Genomic DNA, 17,125 nt, shown 5'->3' on the forward strand with positions numbered 1-17,125 from the left:
CTTCCTCTCTATTCTTGACTGGTCACATTAAGCACAGAGCAGACCCTTAGCCTTCTGGCACCGATTTAGGTCGTGGTAGTGAGGGTACAGAGTGTGTGGGGGGAGATAGAAGGGAAGGAGCCAAGGGGAATGGACTCTCAGGACGGTGGCTCCAAGGATTTGGGGGAGCAGCTGGAGGGTTTGAAGACCCATGAGCGTCTCTGCCACCCAATCCAGGTGGCAGAGATAAATAAATAAATAAATAAATGTTTTTAATTTATTTTTGAGAGAGAGAGACAGAGAGACAGAGCATGAGTGGGGGAGGGGCAGAGAGAGAGGGAGACACAGAATCCGAGGCAGGCTCCGGGCTCTGAGCCGTCAGCACAGAGCCCGACGCAGGGCTCGAATTCGTGAACCGCGAGATCATGACCTGAGCTGAAGTCGGACGCTCAACCCACTGAGCCACCCAGGCGCCCCTCAAGTTCATTATAGATAGATGAAAGAGAGAGAGAGGTGTGTGGAGGGGGGAAAAAGATAAGGACTGGTTATTAGCCATTTTCCAGCACGTCACTGTCGGTACAGGCGGAAGACACTACTCAAAACTGATGACCCATTTTCTCCATCCTTCTGGGCTCCGAGTATCCCTTCCCAGACAACGCCAAAGTTCTGTCTTGAGTAAGAGGAAGTTCCATCCCTCCCTTCACCATTTAGGACACAGTCAGATTCGGGGTTTGCTGGGAACGGAAGTGTGGCGGCGTCCGACCTCCCTCGAGTCACTGCATTAGTGGAACTAAGCCAGGACACGCATCAGGGTTCCATCTCTGCTAAACTGTCGGCCGAACAATGTTGCAAAGAGAAAATCACCAGAGCCGGAGCGGTGGGTGTCTGGAATTACTCTCTGGAAGAGGACTGTGTGGTCTGGGCACAGGGCCGCTGTGGCGAACAGGATGGATGTTCCAGCGTGGCCCGGGGCTGGAGGACCAGGCTGGGGTCTTCACAGATCTCCCGTGAGAGATGCTGCAGAAGGAAGCCAGTGGGTGGGGTGTTATGGGTCTGTGGCATCCAACAAAGATATATTTTAGGATGGATTTGTCCTGGAGAGGGAAAGTAGATTTGTGAGTAAATTGCAGTGTTCATAGGAAGTAATGAGACCTGCTGCTTCCTGGCCAAGAGCCGTCCTCACCTTCTTACTGAGAAAACTCTGGTTCTTTCTCATGTGAGCAGTCCTGGGCCCTGTGGGCTCCTTCCTGGTGGGGGGGGGGAGATCATGATGTCTCACTCCTCTGGCCAGTGATTGATTTAGGAATGGAATCTGAAGGGAAGACTGTGGAGATGCCTTTGGGAAGGATTTAATCCTCTTCTAGAAAGAGCTGTTGAGGGAAATGTCCCAGCTCTTTCTGGGTGTGTTGGTGTTTTTTTGTTTTGTTTCTTTTTTTTTTTTGGCGGGGGGAGGCTGGAACTGCTGCAGCTACTTTGTGACCATGAGGAGTCAAGGCAACATGGTGAGGGCAGGTGACCTCCAGTCACAACCTTCATCTTAGAGCCATCCTTGGGGGACAGGAGGTGGGAAGAGGCCAAGAGGCCTTGGGGTTAGTTGAGGGGAAGGCTATGATTCCCTGTGACAGTGATGTTGAGGGACTTCCGAGGAACCAGAAAAAGCGAGTAGGGGAGCCACTCTTGGACAAGACGATGGTGTCATAAACTAGATTCATAACAAGGAGACAAGGGAAGTAGACAGGCAATAGGTATCTTGGAGGCAACTCGGGAGTCACTCGACTAGAGAGGATGAAGCAGAGAGGAGTCGCAGATTTCCCTACAGTCGAGAACCAATGCGTCACCGTGGACCACACAGCCCCGTCCTCCATGGCCCCAGCCCGTCCTTCCAGACACATCCTCGCCCACTCATCTCCTCGGTCTTTAGAATCCCGTCAATTGTGTGCATCTTTCAGTTCCTGCCCTCTACCCTTGGCCGGTCAGTCCCTCTGCCTGGAACATTCTACTCACCCCTCACCTGCCAGACTCTGACTCCCCTTGCAAGCTGCCTCCTCTGCAGTGCTCCGGGCCACCTTGGTCTGGCTCACCGGCCGCCCTGGGCTTCCTCAGCGTCCCCTCCTCTGAGACGAACCTGAGTCCGCTGTGTCCACGCTGCTGCTCCCTCGCTGCTCTGCACGCGCCCTGGGCCTGAGGTCAGCTTCCCACAGCCCAACCCCAGCCTCCCGGGAGGGGAAGGAGCTGCAGATTGAGTTAATCACTAATGGCCATGATTCACTCAATTCTGCCCAAGTAATGAAATCGCTATGACCCCTCACCACAGATGATGGGGTGGGGAGGAGGTTCGGAGAGCTTCCGGGTGAACACCAGTCCTGGTGGGGGTGGGGGGGGGGGAAGGGTGCACTTGGCGAGGGCTCAGAAATCCTTCCATGTCTGGCCCTACGCCTCTCTTCCATCTGACCATGCCTGAGCTCTGTTCTTTATAATAAACTGGGAACAGTACGTAAACTGTTTTTCTGGGTTCTGTGCAAATTATCAAACCTGGGGAGGAGGCGGTGGGAACCCCCCGAATTTACAGCTCCTCAGTCAGAAGTCCTGGTGGCCCAAGACGTACAACTGGCATCTGAAGCTGGGGCAGTGTTGGGGGACGGAGCCCTTAGCCTGTGGGGTCTGAGGCTAACTCCAGGTACTTAGTGTCGGAATTGAATTAAACTGCAGGACGCCCAGTTGGTGTTGGAGAATTGCTTAGTGTGGGCCCCCACCTGGCCCGCATTTGGTGTCAGAAGTGTTCTGTGGGTAGAAACAGACCACGGTCGTGGGTGACTGGGAGGCACAGGGGTCTTATTGTTTCTGGGCGTTCTGGCTGTTGACCTGGTTTGGGGAACCAGACCAGCCCCTGGGCTGAACCCCTAAGCCTTTGAGCTGACCGGTGGTGCCCAGCCCTGGGGGTTCTCACAGAACCACGAGGGGTCCACAGAAAACACTCTGCTTACGAACAACCGTACGTGTTCTTTTTTTTTAAATTGTGGTAAAATACACATAACATAAAAGTTACCATTTAAACCATTAAAAAAATTTTATTTAAATTACTGTTGATTTATTTTTGAAAGAGAGAGAGAGACAGAGCATGAGTGGCAAAGGGGCAGAGAGAGAGACACACACACAGAATCGGAAGCAGGCTCCAGGCTCTGAGCTGTCAGCACAGAGCCTGACATGGGGCTTGAACTCACAAACCGGGAGATCACCACCCGAGCCGAAGTCGGATGCTTAACCGACTGAGCCACCCAGGCACCCCCATTTAAATGATTTTAAAGGGTACGATTCAGTAGCATTTAGTGCATTCACGTTATCGGGCAACCATCACCATTATCTGGTTCCAGAACCTTTCCATCACCCTCAAAGGACATTCCATACCCATTAGCAGTCACTCGCCATTCCTCACAGCCCCTGGCCACCACTAATCTGCTTTCCGTTTCTCTGCGTTTGTTCTGGATGTTTTATACACATGGAATCGTGTAATACATGGCCTTTCACTTAGCTTCTTTCACTCAGCACTATGCTTTTAAGGCCTATCCACATTATAGCATGTATCATGTTCTCAGGGCTGACTAATAGTATAATATTCCATTGTGTGGATAGATACCACATTTCAACATCTATTCTGGAACAGAGAAGGGTCTCCTTGGCAGGGCAGGTGTATGTTAGGGGCTGGCAAATACAGCCAGGAGCACACAGGACCCAGGAAGTACCTTTTAAACCCTGCCTTGTCTCCCTCATTTGGATGATTTATTCGATCCTCCCTGGGGAGACAGGAGGTCCTCTTGCCCGGTAAGGGAGGCCTCTGGTCAGCCCCTGGATGTTGTCTGCGGCGTCCCTTCTGTGCCCACGTGGGGCTTCCCCACCCCAGCAAGGCGCGCTGGGGCAAGTTTGGTGCCGGAAAGTTGTTTTCTACCTGGACTGCTGGTGAATTTCCACCTTGCAGTGCTTTTCCCCTCAGTTTACTCCCTAGATATTTGAGTGATAGAAACTTTGCCCTTGGGGACTGCCAGACGTCCCTCAATTCTGGTCTGCAGCTGGTGGGAGTGTGTGAAGAGACAAACTCCCTACCCCAGTGGGATCGGGACAAGTTTTGCAAGCCCTCCAGGTGATTCTTATGTGTGCCAGGCTCCGGATTCTCTACAGGACCCTCCTTCAAGTTCATGCTCAGATGAGGACCATGTACTTTCTGCAGACAGTATAGGTCTGCCTTCTAAATTACAGCTTCTAGACTAAGAGCTCGTGTCTCCTCTTTATGAATCCACCCAGGGAAACCAGCCAGAGTGGTGGCTTATTCTGTGGGCTATACTTATAAAATGTTATGCACCTATTCATTCAACAAAACTTTGCACTGGGCACCATGCAAGGTGTGGGAGACACAGTGGTGACTAAGGCATGGTCCCTGCCTCCAAAGATCTTGAGATCTGGCTGGGGAAACACGTAGTCACCAGGACAGGACAGCTTCCCAGGTTAGGGAAGCAGGAAGTAGGAAGCAGGAAGCAGTGACTTTTTTTTTTTTTTTTTGAGAGAGAGAGAGAGACAAATTGAGAAGAGAAATGCACCAGAGTATCATAACGCCATCAAAGGCATTTTAGCATTCTCGATGGTTTTCATTCATGATTCAAGATATAAAAATAATAAATTTGGGGAAAAAATAAATTTGGGGGTGCCTGGCTGGCACATGCCATGGAACATGTGATCTTGGGGTCATGAGTTCAAGCCCCACATTGGGCATAGAGCTTACTGAAAAAAAATAATACACTTTGTTCTGGATGTGCTATTAAAGTCTTAGGCCAGAGAGAGAGAGAAAATATCTTCCCATTATGGAAGATTACCCGTAGATAAGAGGAAGAACCATATGACCTCAGTGTTAGAATAAGCTGTTGGACTCTGGAGTGGCTTGTAAACTGAATGGACTCCGTGTATGAGAAGACATCTGACCAGATGCCTCTTGGGAACCAAGAATGCTTCTGGATGTCACAGGATGTGCAGATGGGACTCTGAAGTCTCCTGGTGCTTACATGATCGAGGTCATCTGGGGAAGCGGCTCAAAACCCTGGCTGCACCTTCAGAATCATCTGGGAACTTGAAAGCTCTCACACCGGGGCCCCATGCTTGTGCCTTTGACTTAATTAGGGTAGCGTTCAGGTGCTGGTACTTTTTTTTTTTTTTAATTTTTTAATGTTTATTTTTGAGAGAGAGAGAGAGAGAGAGAGAGACATAGAGTGTAAGCGGGGGAGGAGCAGAGAGAGAGGGAGACACAGAATCCGAAGCATGTCCGAATGCTAATGGAAATGGTGCAGGAGAGAGGAGGCAGTGAGCGTTTGGGAGAGAGGAGACATAAATGATGATATCAAGTTACTAAGAATGTGGAAGAGGAAGGAAGGGGAGGGAAGGGGAGGGGAGGGGAGGGGAGGGAAGGGGAGGCATCCAGCACATTAAAACCTTCAATCGAGGGGCGCCTGGGTGGCTCAGTCGGTTAAGCGTCCGACTTCAGCTCAGGTCATGATCTCACGGCTGGTGAGTTCGAGCCCCGCGTCGGGCTCTGTGCTGACAGCTCAGAGCCTGAGCCACCTTCAGAATCTGTGTCTCCTTCTCTCTCTGCCCCTTCCCAGCTTGTGCTCTGTCTCTCTCTGTCTCTCAAAAAATAAATAAATGTAAAAAATACAAAAAAAAAAAAAAAAAAAGAAAAACCCCTTCAATCGAGGGACGCGTCATCTGTTGTGACAGGATGGAAGATGGAAAGGGTGGACAAAGGAGGAAGGCTCCTCTTACCAGGCGGGTTCCGAGAACACTCATTCACCCACAGTTTACTCGTGGATGGGGTTATTTTCAAGGGCATGTGTGTGGCCTTGACACATGCCCTCGGGTCCACTTCCGCTCTTCCAGGAAAACAGTCTGGTCCTTTCTCTTTCCTCTCTTCTCCCCCGTGGCAGCCAGACCTGGAGCCGCTGGGTTCGCTGGTGGGGGCCCCAGCTGTGCCCTCTTCCGGGCCATCTTCGCCACCTGGGGCCGGGTGTCCGGCCAGTCAGCCCGCCCTGACCCCGCGGCTCGCACCCTGGGGAGGAAGCTGGGAGGTTGGAGCCGTCCTGAGGGCCCTGGCCCCAGCTGCCCCCTCGGTCTGGGTCTCCTTTACTAGGGAGTCTTGCAGAGAGAAAGGGGCTCAGTCACAGCCCCTAGATGCTAAGATTGATGAATGTGGTTAGCACCAGGTCCCCTGGTCGGGGAGGACTAGCCGTCGGGTTCAGACATGGAACCCTCATCCCGACCCCCTCATGCCCATTGCCCTCAGTGGAGGGCTCTTTGCCTCCTCGGATCCTTGGGTTCCTGAGGCCACACTGGGCAGACGGACAGATTCCAGGTCACTGCTCCTGGGTTGGAACCTGAAGGGAGGGAGGGACCGACTCCCCAGAACAGGCGTCTCGTGCCCCCTCTTTCCCTTCGCGCTCACCCGCACTTCCCTGCTGCTGACTGGGGAGTAGCACCTCACAAATCTTCGGGGCGGCCCTCCCTGTCCTCTGCCATGATGCCTGCCTGCCGGGCTCGGCGTTAGAGAGGCCCGTTCGTCCAGGGCCCTCCCTGGCAGGACATCCTCCTGGTAGCTCCTGACGAAGGGGCCTGGCCCGTTCTCTGCCCCTGTTCTGTGTCCCACTGACCCCGGCCTATTTCGCGCTCACGGGAGATTCCCAAATACCGACACAGTGAGTGGTTCTTATGTTTTCAGCTGGCAGCTGGCGAGAGTAGTGCTTAACCGACCGGTCTCCTGTGGTCCAGCCTTCACTGAGCCGCACACCGGGTTTGTTACATGTGTTTGCTTGTTTTCCCAAATCCCCACTCCCATACCTGCCCAAAACAGAATCCAAAGTGCAAAGGAAACATTTTTTAGATATATATAAATATTTATATATATTTGCATAAATATATATATATATATTCTTTTTAATGTTTATTTATTTTTGAGAGAGAAAGGGAGTCAGAATGTAAGGGAGGGGCAGGGAGGGAGCGAGACACAGAATCCCAAGCAGGCTCCAGGCTCCGAGCCGTCAGCACAGAGCCCGACGTGGGGCTTGAACTCACGGACCACGAGATCATGACCTGAGCCGAAGTCGGACGCCTAACCCACCGAGCCACCCAGGCGCCCCGTTAAATATATATTTTTAAGTTTATTTATTTATTCTGAGAAAGAGAGAGGAAGAGAGAGAGAGAGAATCCCAAGCAGGCTCCATGCTGTCAGCGCAGAGCCTAACGCAGGACTCGAACCCACAAATCATATTGAGATCATGACCTGAGCCGAAAACAAGACTTGGATGCTTAACCTACCGAACCACCCAGGCGCCACAGGAAACAGGTTTTTTTTAATTATTTTTTTTAACGTTTATTTATTTTTGAGACAGAGAGAGACAGAGCATGAACGGGGGAGGGTCAGAGAGAGAGGGAGACACAGAATCTGAAATGGGCTCCAGGCTCTGAGCTGTCAGCACAGAGCCCGACGCGGGGCTCGAACCTACGAACTGCGAGATCATGACCTGAGCCGAAGTCGGATGCTCAACCGACTGAGCCACCCAGGCGCCCCAGGAAACAGTTTTTTAAATGGAAGGTAAAATCAGGGCTTCCTTCCTGGTGGTGGTGTAGGCATGGGTTAGAGACTCTCCCCTCTGAGCCAAGACCACAGGGACTCGTGTGGGCTCACTCTTCTCCGGCCTCCATGGCTGTCTTCCAGTTCCTTGAATGGTCCATGTAACCAGGCACCTCACAGCCTGTGCATGTGCTGTTCCCCCCTTGCCTGGCTGCCTACAGTTCATCGTTCAGGGGCCCAACGTCCACATCACTTCCCCTGGAAGCCCTTCCCTGACCCCAGCTCTAAATTAGAAACAGGGTTCCTAAACCCTGACCCTCCCCCCTGGAATCTGAACCAGCCAGGTGTTCAGAGTTCACTCCAGCTGACTTCCCACCCTTCGCAGGTGGGCAAACGGACCAGGCAGAGGAGGCCAGCCCATATATTTCCTTTAATCACCCCCGAAATGTGCCATTTACCTTTTGTGTGAGCGTTTGTCTAGTATCTGTCTCCTCCACCAACATTCCAAATCCACGACACAGGAGGCCCTTTAATTCACTCCATCCGTCTCCCCAGTTCTAAGTACAGCACAGGACACACTCTGACTCCTGAGAAGTGATTGTTGTGTAAATAAGTGAAGAATCAATCAATCAGCCAAAGGGTGATTGAGGCTTAGGGTCTGTTGATGGTTAAAAAAAAAAAGTTGTACAACCCTTGTTCTAGTTATGCACATGCATACGTGTCCTGAATCACAATGAAGAACAAACATTTGAGAGCCTCAGCCGTAGAGCACTTCCCTTCCCCAGGGTCCCAGACGGCAGGTAGGGCTCAGTTCAGCCTCTCCCTCAGCACCTGCCTCCTGTGATCCTTCCAATGCCAGTAACCCTCTCGCCCTATGGGGCAGGTCAAGGCTTCCAGCTGCTGGGCCACATTCTCGACTGCTCTGGCCTCCCAGGTTCTGCTGGGTGCCTTTACTTTGAGACCATCTTGACCCTCAGCTGATAAAGAGTAAAACGGAGAAGAGAACACACTCCAGGGAAGCAATTAGCTGGGCAGTGTAGGAGGCACACAAAGGGGCAGGTCGCAGTGGTCGTGCTAATAAAGCCTTGACCCTGGCCTTCTGGATTAGGTAGCATGAGTCCACAGGTTTGTGCAGGGTTGATTGAAGCAAGCCCCCATGCTCACTGGGCAGGAAAGTCTTCCGTGAGTTCTGGCAACAAGCTGGCATCTAAGCCACTCCGAACTCGGGGGCCTTTATCAGCCTCAACTGGGTGGAGGAAGTTGGGAGGAAATCCAATTGTGAGCTCAATCCCATCGTCATCTCTCCCGGGCGAGTGCTGTCCTACATGGAAGGAGTCTCTTCTTTGCTTTCAAGGGGCTAGTCATGTCATTCTATTTCCCCTTCTCCCTTTCCCTGAAAGAAACTGGAAGAAAGAAAAGGCTGTCCCCAGCCCATCAACCAAAGCTTCCACTGGGCCATTTCTCTGCCAGCCCGCAGTCACTGATGACACGTGGCCCACCCTTCTCCACTGCCTCTCCAGCCTCAGCCTGGAGCAGAGAGCCGGCCCCCCTCCCTCCCTCGTGATACTAACCCAGGGCCTACCCGAGTGCTGTGCTCCGGGTGACGGGGCCTCCCTAAGTCTCCCCACCCTCCCCCATCACCTCTTTGCCACATCTGACCCTCGCCACCTTTCAGAGTCTCAGTGACATAGTCCAACCTTAAAATTACATCCGAACCCCTCACCACGATCTATAAGCCCAGCAGGGTGTAGCCCCTGCCCACCTTGGCAGCCTCAGCCACTGGCTACTTCTCTCTTTTTTTTTTTTTTTTTAATTTTTTTAAATGTTTATTTATTTTTGAGAGAGACAGAGACAGAATGTGAGTGGGTTAGGGGCAGAGAGAGAGACACACACAGAATCCGAAGCAGGCTTCAGGCTCCGAGCCATCAGCACAGAGCCCGACGCGGGGCTCGAACCCACCAGCCGTGAGATCGTGACCCGAGCCAAAGTCGGACGCTCAACCGACCGAGCCACCCAGGCGCCCCGACTTCTCTCTCCTTCTGGGCTCCGGCCTCACCAGCCTTGCGTCTGAGCTGGTTAAGACTCTCCTCACCTCAGTTGAACCCTGCTTGACCCACTCTTCCCCTCCTGGTAGGCTCTCTGCCCCCCTCCCCTGCCCCGGGCCCCTTGCCAACATGCACTGGTTGTAGTTGGATTCCTGAGCACGTGACTTCCACACCTTTCTCTCCACCTGGACCGTCCACTTCCTGAGCACCAAGGCTAAGCCTGGTTTCTGTCCCCAGGGCCTCGTATACTACCCGGCACGCAGCAGATATAAAATCAGTCTTTCCCCAGTGAATGATTATTGAATGACAACCCATTTCCCTGCAGCTGGCCCAGTACCCCTATGATCATCCCAATGTTTGGTACGTTGTGAATTGTATAGCGACTCCCCCACCCACCTGACCCCCTCCTGACCCCCTTCCCACCCCCCTGCCTCAGTTTCTGGGGCTCCATCCTGACGCAGACTTGGGACTGTAGACTTGAACACACCCCCAAAGCTCTGGTCTCCCCTGACACTGGCCTCCCTTCCTCCCTCAGGGCCGGGTTCAGTCTGTGAGGTATTTATTCACTGTCGGGGTAGGTGAGCTAAAAGGCCCCTTCCCAGATATCAGCTTGGCTCCGGTTCTCTTGGGGTTACAGTCACGAGCCAGCTCTGCTTACCAAAGCCCATCAAACCCTCTGTGTACCGAGCACCTTACCAACCTCTGCATCCAGGGCCTCTGGGGCTGGCTCAACCCGGCTTTATTGTAGCCCACTGGTATCCCACAGACCCACGGGGATCTCTGAGAATCCGCATCCATCTTTATCCGACACCCCATCATCCTGCATAGCAATTGACTTTCCAATTCTAAAACCAGAAGCTAGTTTACAGGGCAGACAAGATGAGACACCCCTCCAGCTATTGGGGAAGGAAGGAAGGAAGGAAGAAGGGCAGGAAGGCGGGAAGGCGGGCAGGCTGTTGTGACAGCTGTGGATGGCCCGCCCAAAGCCAATCAGAACCTCTTTCTCCCCTTGCTGCAAAGCAAGAACCATCTCCGGACTCCCTTGCAGCTACAGTCATGTGACACGGTGCTGGCCAGTGTGTGGGTGTGGTCGTGCCACACTCTCGGGAGCTGTCCCCTCCCCGAATAGATGGACGAGTTCCAGGGGCTTCGACCCTCCCCCCTAATCTGGGTCTGGAATGAGGAAGTATCCAGGGGAGCAGCCACCTTTGGGTGTTAAGGACAAAAGCCACATGCTGAGGGTGACAGAAAAGACAGGAGTCAGGGCCCTGAAGAATCAGCCAGGTTGCTTGGGACTTCCTGTTCTGTGAGAAAAGTAAACTCCTAGTTCTTTAAGCCACAGCGGCTCAGCATCTGTTACACGCAGCCGAAGGCACTCCAACTTGACGGTTCTTCTGACCGTTGATCTTTAACCCTCAGGGTCACTGGCCTCCTTCTGCCAAAATGCCTGTGACCATGCCTCCCCCACCCACACCCAGCAGCCATGGCGGTGACCCCCACCCATAGTCACCCTTCTGTCTCCGTTCACCTGCACCAGCGCCAGCTGTAACACCCCCCAGGAGGACAGAGCGACAGTCCAGCTGCCACCCCATCCTGAGCCCTTGTTGCCCTTCCCGGCGGCTGGAGCCTGACCTCTGCTGCCAGCTGACTCTGGGTCCCCGGCGAGACCCAGGGGTCTCATGGTTCATTGTGTGGTCCAGCTGTGACTCCCTGAGGCCTACCCCAGGGCTCTGGACTGCCCCACCAGCCCCTTTCCTGGTGTTACCCTTCAGTAGAGCTTCTTGGACATTCTGGGCAGAGAGAATGGCCTGAACAAAGGTACAGACCATATGGTACACATAGGGGGCCGACTGTTCTGGTGTGCCTGGGTCTAAGGAGTCTCCTGGGAGAGAGGAGTTTCAGGGCTAAAACTAGGCTAGTCGCAGGCCAACCAGGAGGGCTGGTCATCCAAGTGGGACATTTGGAGAACACCAGTCGTTCTGTCTGGCTGGACCATCAGGGTGAGCAGTGAGGCTGGAAAGGTGGTAGGGGCAGATCTCAGAGGGCCCTGGAGGCCGTTAAATTCTGACCGGGAAGGGTCTTGAAAAGCTTTCAGCAGGTATATTCGTTTCCTGTGGCTGCCATAACAAATCACCACAAACACAGTGGTTTAGACCAACAGAAATGTATTGTCTCACAGTTCTGGAGGCCAGAAAGCCGAAATCAAGGTGTCAGCAGACCTCGTTCTCTCTGGAGGATCTAGGGGAGAATCCCTTTCTTGCCTTTTCCAGCTTCTGGTGGCTCAAAGGCTCCTGGGCTTGTGGCTACATCACTCCCATCTGCCTCCTTCTGTAAGTGCCCCCCCCACCCCGCCCCAACCTCGGCATCTCAGATATCCCTCTGCCTTTCTCTTGCGAAGACAACCGTCACTGGATTTGGGGCCCTCCTGGATAATCCGTGATGAGCACATTTCAAGATCCTTAATTCCCTCTGCAAAGACCCCTTTCCCAAGTAAGACCACATTCACAGGTTCTGGGGGTTAAGACATGGACATAACTTTTGGGAAGCCGCCATTCAACCCTTCACAGCAAGGAAGCACGTGTTCGAGTTTGGAATTTGGAAAGAAGACTCTGGAAGCAGAGAAGAGCGTGGTTGAAGAGGGGCTCATGGAAGCCTGGGGAGGAACCAAGGGCCGCGGCGTGGTGGGAGTGGTGGACCCCACTGGGGCACCTTCCTTCGCCTCCAGGGATGCCCCCTGCAGACTCTAGGTTCCTTCTTGCCCAGAATGGCTGGCGGGCCCAGGGATGGGCATACTCTCCCTTGCCTGCCTAAAGCTGGTCTTTGGAGTTCTGGTTTCCTGTCCTAGGACCACTGGTCTCTCTCCGGTGTGACTGACTCCAGGAATATTCACTCCTGCCCTGCAAGGGCCCGGTCTGCTTGGTGGGATCGTCCGTTCATTCAGCATACACGGGTAGAGTGCCTGCTCTCTGCCTGCCAGGGGTCCGCAGCCCAGTCTGGGTGATAGATGAGAAATAAACGGTTTCGGCCCCACATAAACGGTGCTCAGGTGTATCATGGGCAATCCCAGGAAGGTGACGGGCCAGGCCATCCTCACAAAGGGCCTCAAGTGTGGATTTTTGACATTATCCCTGAACCAATTTACACTCAAACGAACAGCGACCTGTCCTGACAGCGTGGAATGATTAAACCTTGCCACGGGTTTTATACCCCAGTTTTGGCCTTTTGTTTTGTTTTGCCTTTTCATTGTAAAACCAATACCAGGAACTCCGCAAATGAGAGGTGGCGTGGGCCTTCCTCAGCCCCTGAGATCAGGAATGCCTCTTGAAAGACTCGGGGCTGCCAGGATGGGCTGGGAAGGAGTTGGCCCGGAGAAGGAAGAGTGTCCATGGCAGAGGACAATGTCAGAGGACAATGGCGGTGCTGGGGGGCGGGGGCGGGGGGAAGACTGCATGGAGCTTTTTAAGGATCTGAATGAGGCAGCTTCCAGAGTTTGAGAAATGATAAGACTGGAGGATACTGAGGCAGAAGTTCATTCATGGTGATCTGGGTTAAATGCTTTGGCCTTCATCTGGAAGAGGTGGGAAAGCCATCTTTAAATTTTTTTTTTTAACGTTTATTAATTTTTGAGAGAGACAGAGCATGAGCAGGGGAGGGGCAGAGAGAGAGAGAGAGAGAGAGAGACAGAATCTGAAGCAGGCTCCAGGCTCTGAGCTGTTCAGCGCAGAGCCCGACGCAGGGTTCGAACCCATGAACCGTGAGAACATGACCTGAACCGAAGTCAGACACTTAATCGACTGAGCCACTCAGGCGCCCCGGGGAAGCCATATTTAAGCCGGAAGTCTTCAAGTAATGGTTCAGTCGGGAAGAGGCCTGTTTTTCACGCCCCACCCCCACCATGTGGTACCCTACAGTGGGGGTCAGGAATGCATCTGGTTTTAGGAACATGTGTCCCTTTGCGCAGCAGCGTGTAGGTGAGCAGGGAGACCCAAGGGTCTGAGACCTTCTCATTTCTCTCTCGTCTGGAGGGGAAAAAACAGTAAGGCAGAGAAGGAGGGAGTGTGTGGGTGGGGTAGCCGGAAGAAGCTTCTAGGATAGGGACGGGCTGAGCAGGAGGGAGGCTGTGCCCCTATTCGTAGCATTCCCGTGAGCCCCAAGGCCTGGGAAAAGTGGAAACAGGGGCTGTGGCTCTCCCCCAGCAGAGGAGAGCAGTGGAATGGACAGTCACTCTGCAGCCCTGTGGTCTTTTGGCTTCTACGCGCCCGTGTTTGTCTTGGCTGAGAGCTGTTTGGGGCTTTTTGAAGCTGATTCCATGAAGGCAACGCTGGAGGAATCAGGACATGGGATCGCAGAGGAGGGAGCTGGAAGGGGCCTCAGATGGGGAAGTAGAGGTGGTCGCATAGTGAACTGATGGCAGACCAGGCTGCGAACCCAGGACTCCTGACTCCTCGCACAGTCAGGAGTGCTCAGCCTGAGCAACATGGAGCTTCCCATGTGGGCGAGGGGTCCGACACGGGGCTGAAATCCACTGAGCACCTGATGCCCACCTTCTCCAAGGAGGCGTCTGGGGGCTCAAAAGTGCCCAGAAGCTGTGCCTCCTGTCCTTGCTTCCTGACACACAGATCTGTTCAAACACTGACCAGCTTCCAGGGACTCAGCCCCCTGTCCCGGGTCTTAGGGGCAGGGGTCTAAGGAGGCCAGGCCGGCCAAGGGGGCTGGGCCATGCCCCACCACAGCCAAGCCCATAATTCTCAGATCTCGATTCAGTGTTGCCTCCCCCGAGGCCCAGTGGGGACCCTCCCATGTCCTGCTCCGCACAGATGCCTGGAGTCACGTGTCCCACAGCTGAAGGCTTCCCCTGTTCGCTTCCACCATCTGCTGAGGCCCCATAATTATTCCGAAACCCAGTGCAGTCTCACTCGGAGGGGAGAGTTCACACAGCCCTGTAATGTAACCCAGGCCCGCGGCCGCTCTGGCAGGGGGTCCCCAGCTGGGTAATGAGCTGCCCGCTTTATTGAATTCCCTGGTTTTGGTCTGACGAATCACAGCCTGTAGCCAATGCAGCCCGGGCCTTCTGAGAAGGCCTCTGAGCACCCTTGCTGGGGACTGCTTTCTCCCCAGCACCCTGCTTCTTGGCTTCTTACATTCTTCCTCCTCCCACAGAGGTTTAAAGCAAGGATCAGGGCAGGGAGGCTCCCAGGGGGTTGGCCTCCCCCAGCCATTGGGGAGAGAGCGTGGCTGCCTCGGGTCCAGGGGCCCAAGCAGGGTGGATCAGCGCGGGCTGCTGCTTTGCCTTTCCTGGGGCCGCCCCACGCAGAAGCAAGACCTGCCGCTCCCACCCCCACCCCGTCTCCCAAACCTACTGACTTTCCCCTCACCTCCCCTTTCTGGAGGCCTGGGCCCTGCAGAGGGAGGGCCTTGGCCGAGGAGTCGGTGCTACGGGCCAGGCCTTTCCGAGGGGGAGTGAGTGCCGGAAAGCACCTTCTGTGCTCGTCTTGCCTGCTGCTCAGGCTCTGGGACCCACCGCGCCTCACATCTGCACAACAGCAGCCCTGGGCCTCTCTCCCCCTCCCTGGCCCCCCAGAACTTGTAGGGACCCCCCCCCCCCCACACACACACACAAAGATGGCCCTCACTATCCTCATCATGCGTTTGCATGCTGTGCTCTCTCTGTGGACAAGGACGGTCATCTCTGTGTACCTAGGAGTAAGCACATAGTAGGTGCTTTAAAAAACCATCAAGGAAGGAAAGGGGGAGGAGATGCTTCGAGAGGTAAGAGGTTTGATCTGGGCGTCCCCACATGTGTGGCCGGTCCCCAGAGGGGAGAGGCCTGGGCGATCTGGGAAGTGGTGTTCCTGTGTTGTCCCGTCAAGGCCCCCGCGGCTTGGGAGTTGTTATGTGAAGGGTGAGCCTGAGGTCAAGGGTCACCCAGAGCCCACTGTCCGGGGTGGCTTCCTGCAGCTACACCTAGAGTTGGCCTTGAACCCACCCTGGAGAGGGTGAAGGGGCTGTGGCCGCCCCGCCCCCGACCTCCGCAGTGGTGGGAGCCTGAGAGAGCTCTTCCTGAGTTCAAGTCCAAGCGTGCCCGCTGTTCCCCCCGGGGAGGGGGGGAAGGCAGGTGACACTCCCGAGGTCAGGGCCCTGCTCAGGTGACTCAGCCCAGGCTCCGCTCCAGGGAGGCTCACACTGGCTGGTGGGAAGGAGGCCTGGGGGATGGTACCAGGGGTGTGGTGAGGGTGGGGTCCCTGCCGCCCTCCAGAGAAGACAGACACGAAGCAGTCAGATCTGAGGAAGTGTGGGAGGGGCCCAGGAGGACACTTCAAAGTGCTCCCAGAACAGCTTATAAACAAGCTGGGCTGGCGGGGTGGCCAGCGGGGGACCTTTCTGGAGGGGCTGGAAGCAAGCATGGCTTGTGTGAAAAGCATAGAACAGGGGTGCAGCAGGGAGGGTGTGAGCCTCGGGACCCTGGGCAGGCCCAGCTAGCCGCTCGGTGACTCGGTTTCCTCTTTTGTACAATGGAGGAGCTCACAGCGACATCTCCCGGGCTCCCTCCTGGGGCTGGCGTGAGGGTCGGCGGGATGATGTAGGTGAAGACACCGTGTGGGCTCCGAGCCCTGATCAGATGTTATTTATTATTCTGAGCTGTGTTTTGGTGGGAGACTTGGAAGGGCTGAGAGGGAGAGCTGGGGCGTTGTAGGCCCCTTCTTCCCCGATGCTGTTTTGAAAGTTCTCAGAGTGGAATGGCCAGAAATGGGGCCCTGGGAGGGAGAGAGGCCCGTGGCCCTTGACAGGGCTGAGCTGGGAGAACACAGGCCTTTCTCAGTCAACCCCAAGGAGTGGGGGGGTGGGGGAGAGCCTCCCCGTCTCTGCCACCTCTGCTCTGTCCCCACTCCCCTGTCCCCCCCCATTACCTCTAGTGGTCTCAGGTGACTCCCCAGAAACCAGTCTCTTCTCCCTGGATACTTGTCCCCAAGTAACAGGGCCGTGACAATTCCTCTAAGCCCTGCTTAGAAATGTGTCACCGTCCATTTCCCTCTGTGATTTCAAAGGAGGCTGCACAAACTGCATTTGTCAAGTGCGGGGCTGAGGCCCTGCTCCGAGCAGCTGGAACACGGGTTTATGAAATTACAGGCAATTCAGAGCAGCCGGCGTCGCCACTGTCTGGCTTCATTATGGGGACCGGCCTTGGAGGGGGAAGTTTATTCCAATAATTTAGGGAATTAGGACCTGACACCCTGTATTAGCTCTTTGACATAAGCAGAAAAGACAGATCTTGCGGAACGACCCGCACTATGGGGAAGGATGGGTACAGGCAGGGAAAAGGCCATACACCACGCCTGGAGGAAGAAGAAAAGTCTGCAGGGTGGAGAAAAGGGTTGTGCTCTTTCTACAGTCAAATTAGATGGCCAACGCTAGCCCTGAAGGGGAGAGTGGACCTGGGAAAGGAGGGGCCTGGGTTCCGGACTCAGTTTCTCCATCTGTGAAATGAGAGCACTGCTGG

The sequence above is a fragment of the Neofelis nebulosa genome, chromosome 16 (genome assembly GCF_028018385.1).
Source record: "Neofelis nebulosa isolate mNeoNeb1 chromosome 16, mNeoNeb1.pri, whole genome shotgun sequence".
NCBI lineage: Eukaryota > Metazoa > Chordata > Mammalia > Carnivora > Felidae > Neofelis > Neofelis nebulosa.